Source organism: Pleurodeles waltl, chromosome 9, assembly GCF_031143425.1.
Source record: "Pleurodeles waltl isolate 20211129_DDA chromosome 9, aPleWal1.hap1.20221129, whole genome shotgun sequence".
NCBI lineage: Eukaryota > Metazoa > Chordata > Amphibia > Caudata > Salamandridae > Pleurodeles > Pleurodeles waltl.
The window spans coordinates 1,065,225,728-1,065,241,781 of record NC_090448.1 but is presented as its reverse complement, the minus strand read 5'-3'; positions in this window follow the sequence as shown (position 1 = coordinate 1,065,241,781).

The window sequence follows — 16,054 nt, the reverse complement described above, 5'->3', positions numbered from 1 at the left end:
CAGTGCTCACATTACTCACAACTGACTCAAACAACATGCATACTTAGCTCATGCTGTAATGTACATACATGTTGTCTGACATATACAATAATCATGAGTAAATAGATGTCAGTGGGTGGCAGTATTGTCTCCTCACCTAGTTATGTACACCCAACACAAGGAGGCTCTAGGAACCCAAAAACCCACACAACACAATATGGATGAACTCGACATATGTATTGTCTCCTCACCTAGTTATGTACACCCAACACAAGGAGGCTCTAGGAACCCAAAAACCCCCACAACACAATATGGATGAACTCGACATATGGCACTGGCCACCAATACCTGCACATTGATCGTCCCATGGATATCACACAGACTGCAACAACAGAAACATGAGTGGTCAACCTGGCACACATGGCCACAATCTGGCCCATGGGGAGCGAAAGGATGGTGAAGTACAGAGAAAACTGTGTACATGAGGGACTTACCTGCTCTTCTGGTGCACCATAGAGCTGTTCATACAGGGGTAGGACCTCATCCACTAGCCTCCCCAGCTCGTCTGGAGAGAAGGCAGGGACCCTATCACCTGCTGGATGTGTGATGATTGCTCCCGAGGTGGTACACAGCAGCTCATGTGATGAAGGTCTTTCTGGCAGCTGTGGCAGGAGTCAAGTGAGTGATTCTGCAGAACATGGCGATCACGTCCACCACGCACGCTATCGTCACTGCTGGCGGACACAGCCATTGGCCTGTGACTGCAACTGACAACTACGTTAGCCTATGGTTGTCTCCGCCGTGGTTATAACTGCCTCCGGCCATCACGACCTCTGCTGGTGGTTGCAGACAGTACCTAATGTCCAGTCGAGTAGGTCAGGCAGCTGCCATTTTAGAGGCCTGAAATGTGGTGTTGGGCTACAAGAACTGCATCACACCTCCAAAAATGTTGCCTTTAGCTCACAAACATGCTTACCTTGTCTTGTCATGTAGGTCCTACTACTTAAACATCATGTAGTATGTAGTATGTTGCAGGGCACAGAAGGCATTTTACAATGGGGCACGGTCCACCCCAGTCGAAGGTCATTTCTGCGGTCAGGTTATCCAGTCACATTTTGAGGGTCAATTGTGACACACATATTTGAGTTTGGTCCAGATACATGTGGACACATGTGACACATGTGTGGCAAATCATGGGGGTCACAAGTGATTCTTGTGTTATTAGCAGCTCTGATATGTACTGGTTGCCATGTCTATCCCTTCTACAATGCCTTGTCACATGTTATCATTGGCATCCATCATCCAAGTAACTGGTGACACAATGACTAATGTTAGAACGCATTTCCTGCCATACATAGGCACCCAATCAGAGGGAAGATGCATCAGCCACCTGTCTAATGTCCACTGCAGACCTTCAGACCATGGACACATCATTCTCCTGCATCGTCTGAATAGGCAAACAATAGTGGTCTTATGTCCTCAGTTGGAGCCAGATCTGATGCCAGCTACTAGTTATCCAACCAGAATACCATCCATTGTTCAAATCATGTCAGTATTGCACTTCCTAGCCACAGGGTCCTCCAACATACAGTGGCCCTCTCAGCTGGCATGTCCCAACCTAAGTTCAGTCTGGTTTAGAATGATGTTCTCTCAGCAATTTTGAAACGCCTTGCTAACTACATCCAGTTACCCCGACATGAGGATTTAGCCCATATGAAGGCTGATTGTTATGGTTTGAATGCCTCCCACATGTGGTGGGGGCCATTGATGGCACACATGTTGCCTTGTTGCTACCGCATGCCAATGAACAAGTATGCCTCAAAAGAAAGAACTTTCATTCCATCAACGTGCAAGTTGTATGTTTGGTGGAGCAATACATTTCACAAGTCTGTGCCCATTATCCAGGTTCAGCCCTTGATTCCTTTATTATGCAGAACACCACTATCCCCCATCTAATGTCACAACTGTACCCAGAGAGGACCTTGCTGGTTGGTAAGTCACACATAATGACTGTGACTATACAACTTACCGTAGTTGTTAGAATATGTGGACTTGATTGTTTTGGCAACATCATTAGCGCTAGTACACTGCAATATCCAATCAAAGGGCGCTTGAAGGGTTAGCCTTTCACATATCCCCACCTTGATGTAGCTACATTGTTTCTGTCAGTCTATTTGCAATGTAATTTCCTTTCTAGATACTTGCCATATAAATTGTGTAATAGGAATTTTTCAGGCATATACTTCTTGTTTTGTCTTATTACAGGTACCTTCACCATGACACCTCATGTGGGCATTTCAGAGTTGTGACATTGGCAGGTATCTGATGCTGTTCCGACATAGGAAGTGGACACAAATTGTTCCAGATAATGTAGGTCACAGATTTCGGGTGTATGAGACTTGTGCCAAGGTAGCTTGAACAGTATTTGGGCGGAAAGTCAGAAGTGCACCTTGTACTTGTTTATTGTGCTGTGTTGGCCAAATTACATAATGTGTGTGATCATGTGGCCATGAAATATAATGTCATCAAGTGCATGCAAGGCATTCACCCTTCATATATTTTTGTATGACCAGTATGGCCTGTATCTAGCTGTAGATGTGTTTCATCATTACAGGCCACAGTGCCTGTGCTACAGTCCTGACATATGTTTGTGTCATGCAACCAGATGCAAGTCCATTGGATTATGAGGGACCTGTGATCAGGGACTGTTGTACTGCTGTCTGTCGGTACCTTGGCTTACATGGTGTTGGATTACTTTGGTTTGGTATGTGATGAGGCTCAACCTGGTGAAAACATTCACTTTTTTGTTGGCCTATTCTACAGGACAATGTCTGACAAGGCCCTTCCTTACGTGGTCTGAGGGAGTGTACCTTGGTATGTGTACCTTGATGCAATATGAGTCAGCCATTCTTAGCTATGACAGTCCCGTCATATGTACAGCCAATGTTCTGCACCGTGAAATATAATGTTTGGTGTGACCATAAACTTGTAGCGATGTGTTTGTGTATGTTGGTATTGATCCTTAGCAGGACACTGTACCTCCTTGCATTAGTATATTGTGTCTTCCTCATTTGCTTCACATGTTCTTACTTTTCTACATAGCAAAATGTTGAACAGAAACAAGAAGACAACGACTTAGGTAGATTTATTGGAAATGTGTGCTTTAAAATTGTATTGGGGCATGGTTGAAAAGAACAGTGAACAGTTCAGTCACTGTGGATGAAATCATCGGAGTAGATGCCACACAATTGTAAGTCCAAAGTCCAGTGTACTCCTCTCACAGGAAATGGAAGGTGGTTGAAGTACAGTCAAGAGAGTGAGTATGTGGCACACAAAGGAGGTCCTTTGGGAAGAGGTCACTTGCTGGCAGTGGTGGGTGCCTTGGAATCGGCATCTCCTGGGGTCTTTGCCCAACATCCCTACTTGCATGATGGTGCTGGGGGGAACTTCTGCAACAGAGGTGGGGGTAGATTCTTTACCTGACAGGGCCTTCCTTCCAGTGGCTGGCACGGAAGAAGGGTCTGGTGTTGCTGCACCAAAGGAAGGGTAGATTGTTGTTGACAATCCCTGATAAGGGTACTGTTTATGTCTCTCAACACCCCTGTTCGGGAGGCCATGTTGTTATTGTTGAGATTGTGGAAAGTTGCGAAACCCACAGAATATCCATGGATAGGATTCCAAATATTGTGGCGTGTGGTAGTATGAAGTAAAGAAATATCACGTTGGGTCGAAATGGTAAGTTCAGAGTAGTTCATTCATGCTTATTGGAACAGATGATCGTAGACATGTGAACAGAAAGCTGACATGTGTTTCGCCCCCCTATGGAGGGTTTGCCTGGGGCTTTTTCAAGGCTGTGAAGTATATATAATGATCAGATCAGTATTGGATAAAGCTTTTGGAGAGCAGACATGTAGTTACTTAAGTGTGATGAGGAAAAGAAGAAGTACCTGGATATGCCCAATAATATCCGGTGCGTTGTGAGCAGAAAGAGAAAGACAGAGTTGACACCCCTTGGGAAGGAAGGTGTAGGAGAAAGCCAAGTGAGGAGGTGATGATCGCGTTCCCAAGTAACATTGTGTGAAAGTCATGCATATGTTAATGTACAGATGAATAGCGGTGATCTAATTTTAGTGTGCAATCGATAGAAAGGTCAAGTGCTGGCAAAATTAGGTTAGTAACATAACTTTTAGGTGCATTACTGCATGCTTTACTGCGGGCTAGAAAGGTCAAATGCTGGTAATGTTAGGTTATCTCTTTTAAGGTGCATTACTGCAGGTTAATATGTTATAGTTGTTAAGCATCAAATTGTGGCTGAGGAAAGAGACAACACATACCTAGAAAAAAAGTCATCAGAGAAAATTCGGCATTCTGGAATACATTTTGACCGGTCAGTGTACAATCTGTGTAGAAAAATATTCTACTATAGTATATCTGCTAGTTGTCATTGAGTCTACATGATACAAGAGAGCATAATCTTCAGGGTGATATTTTTCAATTTATCCTAAACATAATACGTAAATATGGGTTTCAAGTAGAACCATTATAAATATATAGAGAAATCATATCTATATTGGTGTTGGATATTTAACACCAATGCAATAGAATGATGTCTAACCTGTTGTCCCTATTCAGAATACATGTAATTACTAGGTTCATTTATCTGAATAGTGATAGGTTCATTTGTTAATCCATATATCAAGGACCTTTATCCCAAAAATGTAGAGCATCGATTCGGTCTATAGTTAAATGCCTCGGTTCGTCGTTAAATTGTAAAGTTTTCAGGGTATCCCTGAGTATAGAGGTTTGCGCTTGTAAAAAAACTGTGGATATTTTGTCAAATCTACTTGTCATGGCGAGAAGTGGCTACATGAAGGAAAATAAATTTTGTCCCCAACATACATACATGCAAACTTTGGGGGATTACACAGCACAACTAGCAGAGCTAAAGTCTCTGGTGATGGTACTGGAACATGCAGATCCTGCACAGCTAACACTGATTGTTTGTGATTCGTACTATTGTGTTCAGTCCTTTAATGAATACCTGCATTACTGGCACCAGAATGGGTTCAGAGATTCTAAAGGCAACACAATTGAACACAGACTTCTGTGGGGGAAAGTAGCGGATCTGAAGGAAATGCTACCAAATGTCCATGTTCTACATACACTTAAACACAAGCGCGTTGGAATACACATTGCTGGGAATACACTGGCTGATGAAGCTGCAAAGTCAGCAGTAGCTACAGCCACTGTTGCTGCAGTAACCCGGTTAGGTGCGAAACCTAACAAGGACATATGGGCTGCCATGAAAGCTACAGCTGAAGGTACACCCTATCCAAAAGCATTTCCTGCTAAATATTCCTCCCGAATGGAAGGCTGCCTAAATGCTGAGGTTAAGATACCAGGCGTCTGGGTTTGAGATATTTCCAACAAAGATATAAGACCAGAGTTGATTAAACCATCACATGAGGGGGCAACATCTGCCCATGCTGGTGTGGTGACCACAATATCATTGTTACAATCCTGTTATTGGTGGCCAGGCCTATATCAAGAGGCCAAGCAGTATGTCCTTTGTTGTGACATCTGCTGACAAATTAAAGTTTCCACTGCTAAGCGCCCACCACAGACACCCCACCTAATTTCCAACAAACCTTTACAATGTGTGTACATGAACCATTGTGGTCCCCTAACACCGGATAGTGCATACAAATTCATCTTAGTCGCTGTTGACTCCTGCTCCAAATTCCTATGGGTGTGGCCACAACGCTCGGCTGACGCTCGGACTGTTATTAAAGATTTGTGAGTTTTTATTAGTACATATGCAGGTGTGGCTTTCCACTCGGACCATGGCCCTACTTTTGCCTCAAGGGCATTCAGGGACACCATGGCTTCATTGGGGGTCCAACTCCAGTACTCGTCTCCATTTCATCCCGAGGGAAATAGTGTTGTGGAGTGACTAAACTGTGATTTAAAGCAGCCCTTGACAGCCAGAGTCTTAGGTACGGGTTGTATTTGGCTGAATAACCTCTATGGAGTCCAGAGAGCACTTAACAATCTGCCTAGAAGGTCCCTGGGGTGTTATACTTCACTTCAAATGAGTGCCTGTTCAGAACTCAAATGTATGTTCCATATCTTGATGGTCCTGGCGTGGATGTGGCAGAAACACTCTCTGACATAAATGAACAAGTCACTGTCTTACAGGGATTGCAACTGTTCCATGATGACAACGCTTCTGCAAGTGCTGCCTCCACAGGAATTAAGGACGTACCTGTAATGCCTACAGGCTGGATTCCTAAAGTTGGGAATGTAGTATGTGAAAAGGTTGCTGCGAAAAAAGCGTTTGGTCCTTCTTATTGTGTGCCAGTCCCAGTCCTGGGAATGCACAGTCCCAGAACTGTCATTCTACCATCGTTGGCAGGTGCCAAAGAAAACCACTTTGTATCTATCGACAATGTCAAGTTACACCATGTGGCCGATCCTGCACAGCCGACCAAAAGGTCAGTAGCTCCTGAATCCCTCTCTCTACTGGTCAAGAAGTTCTTCTACAAGTTGTAAGCAGCAACAATGACACCTCTCCGAGCTTGGAGAGGGTGGAAAATGATCTTGCATTGGTTCCATTGACATCAAACAATACAGAAATAACTGATCAATTTGACACAACTTCAACACAGATGGATGGCGTCATTTATTCTGAACCACCATGGGAAACACCCACCCCACCTACTAATACTGCTTCAGCTTTTACTCTAACTGCTTCTGGATACTTTGCCAACATGAACAACAATGTTTCGGACTCATTTGCCTCTTCGACACTTGAAATGTCAAAAACACATAAGCTGATAATGTGGCTTAAAGCAACTTACTTTATTCTTCCATGTAACTATCTGTGGCTTTCCTTGACTGTACTGGCTTTTCTGCTTTGGATTGGGTTTGTTATAACATTCATTTTACTAATACATGGTCATGTTCTTCCGGAAAAATCAACCAATGCACTGGTGGATGAGGTCCTAAAACCACATTTTTCCTCTCACAAGGTCCGCAAAGATTTGTCTTTTGTCAACATTTCCGCTATACCAATTCCTGATGGGATTGTGTGGGATAAAGTAACATTTGAGATGTATGGCCCCACAGAGGTCATTCAAATACCATATGTGTTTACAATTTTAATAAACAATATAATAATACCGGGAGTTGTTTCTGATGATTGGGATGTGAAAACAGTTGATTCTATGATGACTGAATTGCAGTATTACACCGTATTTGAAAACAAAGATGTTTATCATCCTAAAGAGAATTATGGTGATATGTTTTGTGATTTTGGACACCATTTCATCCACAGAGCAAGTACCCCAAAGACTGTTTTTAATTATACACAATGGGAACATTGTCCAACTCCACCGCACGGAAGTTCTAAAACATACTTCTAAAAAAGTTTACATATTTTTCTGGGAACGATGTTAAAAATGCTGAGCCATATTATTTTAAATTGCCACGGACAGAAAATGTATGCATACTATTGACAAATACGAAATGTATTTATTCAGATTCATTTGTTTCCAAGTTGACACTAGAAGGCTATGAATATTGGCTGAAATCGATTGACTTAAAAAGTGTGTGGGGAACTAGACATTGGCAAATTCGGGGAAAGGAAGCTTTATTTAGAGTATGCCTGATACCCGTTCAAATGATATTTTTAAATGAAACTGTACAACAAACAAGTTGTTTAGGCTTATCAAAGATTAGGGAATTGAACACGCCTAGTATTCCTGCCCCTGAAAAATATCATAAATGGCAAAAATATATAAATGCAACTGAAGATCAGCTCGACAAGTGGGTCAAGAATAGCACGTTTAATGCTTCACTGTCAGGTCCTGGCGGGTGGTTATTGTGGCCAATAGATACCAATGGGTGTCATAAGCATTCTATAAACTCCATGGGGGTTTTAGAACGAGTAGGCTGGACCCTCACTACATATCATCTGAACATGCAGGTATAGTAACAACATACAGTATAGGGAAACTATGTCAGCAATGATTAAAGAGTTCCTCTCTAGATGCGATTAGAGAACACCTCAGTCTCCTGTCTAATAACACTGATTTACAGGACTTTCTGTTAGGCCCCAGAAAACAATGTAGAAAGCGCTTCCTATATGAAGTATATAATGAAATTTGGAAGCTTTACCAACAAGAAGCTACTGTCCGATTAAGGCAAATAGACCAAGAAAATTTATAGAAGGCATTAGCTGTTGTAGATGATGGGATTAATACCCTGTCCGACTGGATATACACCTTAAAAAACATCGTATCTTCTGCAATAGACATAATCCAGAGCGATATGTCTTCTTTACACCATGGACAGAGTCAACTAAGGTCCATAGTGCAGTTGGGTTGGACACTGCAAACACTGAAGGGAGGTCGTGTTCTCTGGCAACACGTTAGCGCAAGGGACATATTTTCTACTTTTAATTGAGCGCGACAACAACAACTAATGGCTAAGAAAGAAGCGACTTATGTCATGCTAAACATCGAAAAGTTAGAAAAGTTGCCTTTTACTGTGGCTGAAATACCATCTGTTGAGTGGTTAATACACAGGGTCATCAATCTGCCTGTTTTCACACTACAATTCACGTCCTGATTAAAACACATTCCAGTAGGCAGATATGAAAGGCTGGGAGATAGTTACATCCATGAGGTGTGGGAGCTACCCTTCTCGTACAAATGTCTTAGTGGCATGAAAGAAGTCTTTCTTAGAGGCAGTGAATGCAAGACTTCTGTCAGTCATTTGATGGTTTGTAAACAGCTGTCCTTGAATGGGGCGTGAAATGCATCTGCAGAAAACTTGGCTTGTTATCTGAAGGGAGTTCCAGTCCCTTTGATTAGACCTAAGTTCCAGATGCTTTCAAACGGCAGATATGTTCTCCTCAATGGTGAAGACTGTTGTGAGATGCGAGACGGAATAGTTTATATTGTTTCGGTCTCTAAGATTGTCACATGTTGCGGTAACTTACTTTTTTCACCCATTAGATTAAAAGAGGTAGCTGACATTTGGCCCCATATTGCTACTTCTACTGTGAATTTTGACAACTTGAGCAGACTCAAGGCTTTACTGTTCCAAAAACATGTGGCTCTCCTATCTGCATGCAAGACCTATGCACTTCAGGTGGCAAGGTCGTCATCAGAGATACAGTCCCTTTTATGTACCAACTTTCCCAGACACTTTGGTGAAGTCGTGGGACGAATATTTAATGCGTTTAGTACTACTGGAAGCACAAAATTCTTTGAAGCTGTTGGTTCTGGTTTAATTCACCCCTTCTCCTATATATTCGGTTTGATACCATCAGCCATCCACTCAATTTTCTCCAGTATTTTCAGGGGATTTCCAATAACTTTGGCTATAATAGTTGGCATTTTGCTGTTGCTACTTTTTATGCGCAATGGCTGTTCCGCCGCAACAAGGAGTAATGAAAACACTCCTACCAGCTCAGCTGTGTCGTGAACGCATGATGCAGTGCTTTGGAGCAACACTCCTGCAGGAATTGGAGTGTGACTGGTCTCTGTCATTCAGACCGGTTTTGCATTGTGTGCAGCCCGTGTTTCGGTGCCTTTGGTGCTCTTTCGAACATGCACTGGAAGTTTGCCTTTCTATGCAGCGCTTGCTTTCATTGGATGCTGATCTGTTGATGTTCTCGCTGAGGGTGCATTACCGGACATTCGCGTTGAGAGTGCGTTTGCTACAGGAAGCTGCTTATGAGTAGCCCTTTCTGGAGGATGCGGCTCTTAAATCATTATTTGGTATACCACGGAATGCTGCTGCCTTGGCTGAGGCTCAGGCTATGGAACACGACTGATCCTTGGTCCTTCTTGGCGATGTCTTTCCAACTTTAACATCTGCTGAAGTGGAAGATTTCCTGTTGTCCATTGTTCCGGGTCCAATTGGCAATTTTCAAAATAACTTTGACTTTAGATTCGATCCCTTTTGACGCCACATGTTAACATTTTAAATTGTCCTTTTATATATGCTCATGTGTCCTTTTACCTTGTCATTATTGAGATTTGTTACCTATATATCTTAGGTTGAATGTTAACAGCTTTTATATATTTAGGCTTTGAACCACCTTCAACCGACAAGGGGAGGGTGTTGTGTAGCCATTTTAGTTATAGCTCCATGCACGTTATTTTAGCATACTAGGCCTGCCGCTGTGCACTTTAACCTAGATATATTTTATTCAACTTCATTTATTAGTCTTACAATAGCCACTTTTGTGGTCTTGTGTTATTTCTCTCTATCTAGCTGTTTTTGCCTAGGCCAGCACTGCGTTCTCAAACAAGACATTTTTGCTCACTCTGTGCTTCGTTAAAGGTTCTAGTAAGATAGGTTGCCGGTGGAAGTGGTAAAAGTTTGAACTCTAGTATTCATAGAAAAACACACATCCTTACGTAGGGATATTTTCTCAGAACATCAGCTGTTTTATTATAATAACACTTCCCTGTCCCTTACACGTTAGAGGGAGATTCCAGCCAGAGAACCACGACCGTATGCTGATTGCTAAATGCTTTGCTACAGCTGTTTATGCAGACTTCAGGCCTTTGCTCAGGTATGGGGGATGATGTCTTCCCAGGGGAACTTGAAGGGCAGAATTAGAGCTTAACATGCTGTGCTCTATTAGAAGCCTAGGTAGGAATTAGTCTATTGACTCTAGTGACAAAATGGTAGAGTTATTTCTATACTTCACTCTCTTTGACATGATTTTTATCTTGTCATGCTGTATCATGCTGGTTATTGCAGTACATGCTTTGTTATCTAAGATGCGGTTGCTTCATTAAAATCTTATTGAAACATATACTGCCTCTGTTTGTCATTATGTATATGAGACTAATGTAACTGAGAGAAATGGATGAGACCTGAGTGACCCCGGTTTCCCTGAGAAATCACTTATATCATGCGCTCGGCTGCCCAATCATCCTTGCCCTTGGGTAGAGATGAGGCACTGTTAGTTAGCCAGAGCAAAACCCGGATTAGGGTGACAGGTGTCACCTGTAGTGGGTCAGACTCAGTCTCCCACACCACAGGCAATTCTGCTGCTCAGTAGTCTCATTAGAATAATGAGAGCCTGCGCGACACCTGTATTACACACACTTGAACAACGTTATCCTCCAAGGTTGGTACACTTCAACTTGGAGTTTCAAACAAGGGTGTCTATAGAAGAAAACCCTGGTCTAGTGTTTGGAGTTGTAGAACAGTGCCTGCTGGGAGTTGTAGTCATGTAACTTCCTGAAATGTACACACTATTCCCCCAGGTGAGTACACTTCAATTGTGAGATGCTAGATAGACGTCTTTGGACAGGTGGCCACTGGGATAGTGAGTGGAGTGACTGTGAAGGTGGCAAAAGGTGAGCAGTGAGCATGCATGACATAGCATTTTGGAGACATTTTTAGTGCTGTGACTTACCAGACTCCACTCCCCCAGGAATTCCTGTCAAGTCCTCAGGATACAGGATGTCCAACACCTTCTCCTCACAGGGATGGAGTTGTAATGGGGCAGTGGGAGGGCCACCGACAGTCTTCTTGGCCAGCAGCTGGTACCTAGAGACCAGGGAACGGACCTTCCCCCTGAGGTCTTTCCACTTCTTTCTGATGTCCTCCCTTGTGTGGAGGTTGGTGCCCACATCATTCACTCTGTGGACTATCCTGTTCCACATTTCCATTTTCCTACCGAGACAAGTATGCTGGACTTGTGCCCCAAACAATTGTGGCCCTATTCTTAAGATTTCATCCACCGTGACTCACATCTGTGAAACGGGGATTTTTGGAACATGACATGGTGGAAAAAACATTATACATTTTGAAGAGTGACAGTGACTTGTCAAAGGGGGGTAGTGCAAAAGGGTGTGACTGAACAAACGTGTGTGCAGGGTGTTGTATGGGATGGTGAAAAAAGTGGTTCCTAGTATCTGTGCAGTGTGGGAAAAAGTCACTATGTCTTGCTGGGCCTTGCTTTGTAAATGCAAAGGATTGTGGTGTGTGAAGGGGTGTGTTTTATAGTGTCCTTTGCAGGTGTGTTCAATGTGTGTCAGATGTGTTGTTTTCATATCCATCCAATCTGCTGTTTACTTTGGTGACCGTGAACCGCTGTGGTTCGGACTGCCATTAGCTGACCACCATGGGTGCCTGCCACTGCGACTTTAGGCTTGTAATACGGTCAGTGTTTGGTTGCTGTGCTGTTGGGGCGTAGATCGGACCGCCTATGTCTATGCCGGTCCAACTTATTTGGATGACGCATAGTGGTCCTGCTTGTGTCATTCGAAATACATCGGTCTGGCCGTCTGACCACCAAACTTGTAATGAGACCCTTAGGCCCATATTTAAAGGAAAATGAGGGAGCGCAACGCTGCGTCAAAATTGGCAGCGCCGTGCTCCGTCATTTTCACAATGCAGGGATGCGCTGTATTTAATTGAAAATGGTGCACCCCTGTGTTGTCCCCTCCACTGGAGTTAAATTTAGCTGCCAATGCAGGCATCCTTGCACCATCGTGCAAGGATGTCTGCGTTGGGGGGTTTGATTCTTTATGTGTGGGAAGGTGTCCTTTCCTGCACATAAACAATCACTAATGGTGAGTCATTTTGAAATGGTTGTTTATGTGCAGGAAAGGACACCTTCCCACACAAAAACAATCATTTCTGGCATTTTGCTCTTTCTATGCGCTCAAAAGCGGCGCAAACTTACAAAATACAATTGTATTTTGTAAGCTTGTGCCGCTTTTGCATCAAAAAGTGGCGCAAATGCGACGCTAAAAAAGTATAAATATGGGCCTTAGTGTCTACATTAAGAGAAACCATCTTAGGGTATTTCAGGTACCAATATCTGCATGATGCCATCATGTCTTTTCAAATTGAACATACTGCATTAAAGAATGGGGAACTTCCTTACATATCCAGGAAAAAGACTATAAACAGGCATGTGCAGACAACCTCGAAAGTCAAGGTCTTAATCTCACTAAAGACCTTGGTTACCCTACTCCACCTGAATAACTCCTACCTGGAGGGGAACCTTCAAACAAATCTACAAGCGACAATAAACAAAAGGGGCTACAGAGTGATTTTTTACATGAAACTATTAGGCTTACCAGTAACAGAATTTAACCCAGCATAGGCCTGCCAGGGTGGGGGTAGAGCTTGCAGATTCTCTGACTACAAACACAACTCATGGCTGCATCCTCTTTGTTGCTGTCCCAAGCTCGACCTATCTAGGAGGAGACTGCTGAAGTCAATCTTTATAGCTCAAGATATTCGTACCTCCTAAGAAGCATCTGCACTCTGCTTTTTTCAAGCAAATCCATGTGTTCTAACTAGGTGTGAGAAGTTGTAAGTGAACTCAGAGCCCTGTTGCTCCTGCAAGTCAACAGTACGCCAGATGCTAAGTCTGTCCAAAAACTGATAGCCAATTATTATACCCATCAGGCCTGAACTGTCCCATTAAGACGGTCAAGGGAGAGTTCGCCTGGTTGAAGGTGCCCATGGAAAGGCCTATGGTTAATTATGGATGCAACTGTTTACCAGTGTGGCTGCTAGGGTGAGACATGACAAGTAAAATCAACTGCTCTGCTATTCCACTATGTCAATATTGCCATCAACTGTACCCCATAACCACGCTACATGTAACCTCTACATGTATGCAACAATGCATCTTGCTAAACATACCCAAAATGTCTGAGATGTTAGGGCATGACTTATTTTAGGGATATCTGCACAAAACACTTTACCCAACAATAAGTTACACTAGACTTCCTTAAGTGCAGAGACGTTGGGTTAAATCACAATTTACGAATATTTGAAAAAACCTCCTTATATGACCATTTCTACCGCTCTCACCTTTAAAACTACAAAGCTGTCTGTGCAAAGTGGGAGAATGCACTCTGACACCCACAGGAGTGACTGACTTGGGCAGGGCATGTAGAGAGACAAGAGCAGTGGGTATTCTATTAATGCAAGGAACCTGATCATATTTCAAACTTAAAACTGCAGGCACTTTATGATTGCAATGCATTTGAGATCATATGAAATTAATTCCGCCTAGTCAGTTAATTCTTTTAGATATTTTTTTTTTCACGCAACCTTTTTAGCTAATATGTTCTTAGGATTGTTTTATCTTGTATTTTTTTGCATGGATATATTTACGTTGTTATGGTGTTTACTGACTAAAACAATAAACGACTACTCCTGATAAAATAACCTATCTAAACATACTTCTCGTTCACACTATGTATTAAATAATTAGTAGAATGAGTACATTATAAAAGTATTCCTTTTAATGTCTTTGAATGCATGATTTAATAAAAAAAATTATATTACTAATATTTAGTAATTTTAAAACTGTACATTTTATTTTTATATTTTGGTAGAAATGTTTAGTTTTTGAATATTTTTGCATTGTTTATTAATATTTATTTGTGTCTTTTTTGTCAATGTTTAGGATTGTGTTTTTGAATTTTTGAAAAAATTAATCTTGTTTTGTGGTGTGTAGTTTTACATTGTTGTATTAATTTTGTAATATATGCTTTTATTCTATTTCTTTAGATTGGAATTGGAGATATATATCTGCCCCCACCTCCCCACTGTATCTGTATCTGTATTTCCAAATATTTGTTGGCTTGGAGTAAGAAAAAAAAAATCTAATTCCCCATAAGTGTATGAATTTCCCTCAAATTTTGACTTTTCTGAAGTGAAGGTAAGACATTTTTTACATTTAGAATATTTTATTTCACATTTTATGATAGAACATTAAAAGTGAAATAAAAAACTAAATTTGTTTTTTTTTAATTTAAATTGTTTTGTATTCATTTTATTTTTATTATTGTCAGTCTTTGTATGATTTAATAATATGGGTTACACCAAGAGAAACATTTACTCTAATACCATTGGTTTTTGTATTTTTATATTTTTTAAAGAATTACCAGTGTTTTCTTCAATAATAATTTTTGAGGCATTATATGCAAAAATCTATTATAAGGTTGTAGGCATTATTTGTTATAATTCAAATGCATTTTTAAATTAAACTAATAATAACAGATCATTTTCCATTTTTGGGACTATTTTCAAATATTTTTTCACACCATTACGTTTTGTTCTATTTTCAATATGTAATAAAAATGTTTTTTCTGTTTTCATTAAACAGCTGTTTGGGTTACTGCTTAGAGTGTACTGTAGTCTTTCTTTTTTTCATTCACTATTGGTCAACAGAGAGGACAAAGGCGGTTTGCAGTTCTTGGATCAGCTAAAATTGATTTTAACTCATAATTTACAAGATAGCATAGGATTAGAGGTGGGAATATATATTAGTTAAGCTGCATTAAGGTATTTAAGTTTTCAAAATATTTATTTGTAGTTGAGTGATGTTTATTGTTGTTTGCCTATTTAGAAGTGCTTTTGATAGGAAGGTAGGTCATGTAAATTACTGTTTTTATGTAAGTGTAGTTTACAGTTACTATGTTTTCTTTAGTGTCTTAAGGGTAAGCCACATGTTTCCAGTAGGGGTGAAAATTTATTTGTTTGTTGTTTTCGTTTAAGGACAGATGAATAATGTACTTTTTTAAAATCGCTTTTAATATTGAACATCTATCAAACAAACAAATTAACAAACACATATCATTAATACAACAAAATGTAATTGCCCACAGAAATAGCCCTCCAAGGCCATAAGAATAACAGAATTGTCCCTCCAAGAAAAAAGAATACGGAACAAAGCCAGACAATATTAACCCCGTGGAGTATTCAGTAAATAGCTCTTACCAGGCAGTGACAGGTGACCAAATTCTGTTCTTTCACTTCTGCTTCTTACGTCCCTTATATCTATAAAGATTTAATTCCATGTTATAGGTAGCCAGAAATCTGGATCTCCACATTGCAAATGATGGAGGGTTGGGGCTAAGCCATTCAGATGCAATACAGAGTTGAGTCACTGCCATGTCATTGAATAAGAGATATGAGGGCCCCCTGACCACCGCGTTCTCCTCAGGGCCTAAAATTCCCAAAACTAGTAATGCAGGGGAAGCCTGCACCAGCACCCCAATAACTTGTGCCC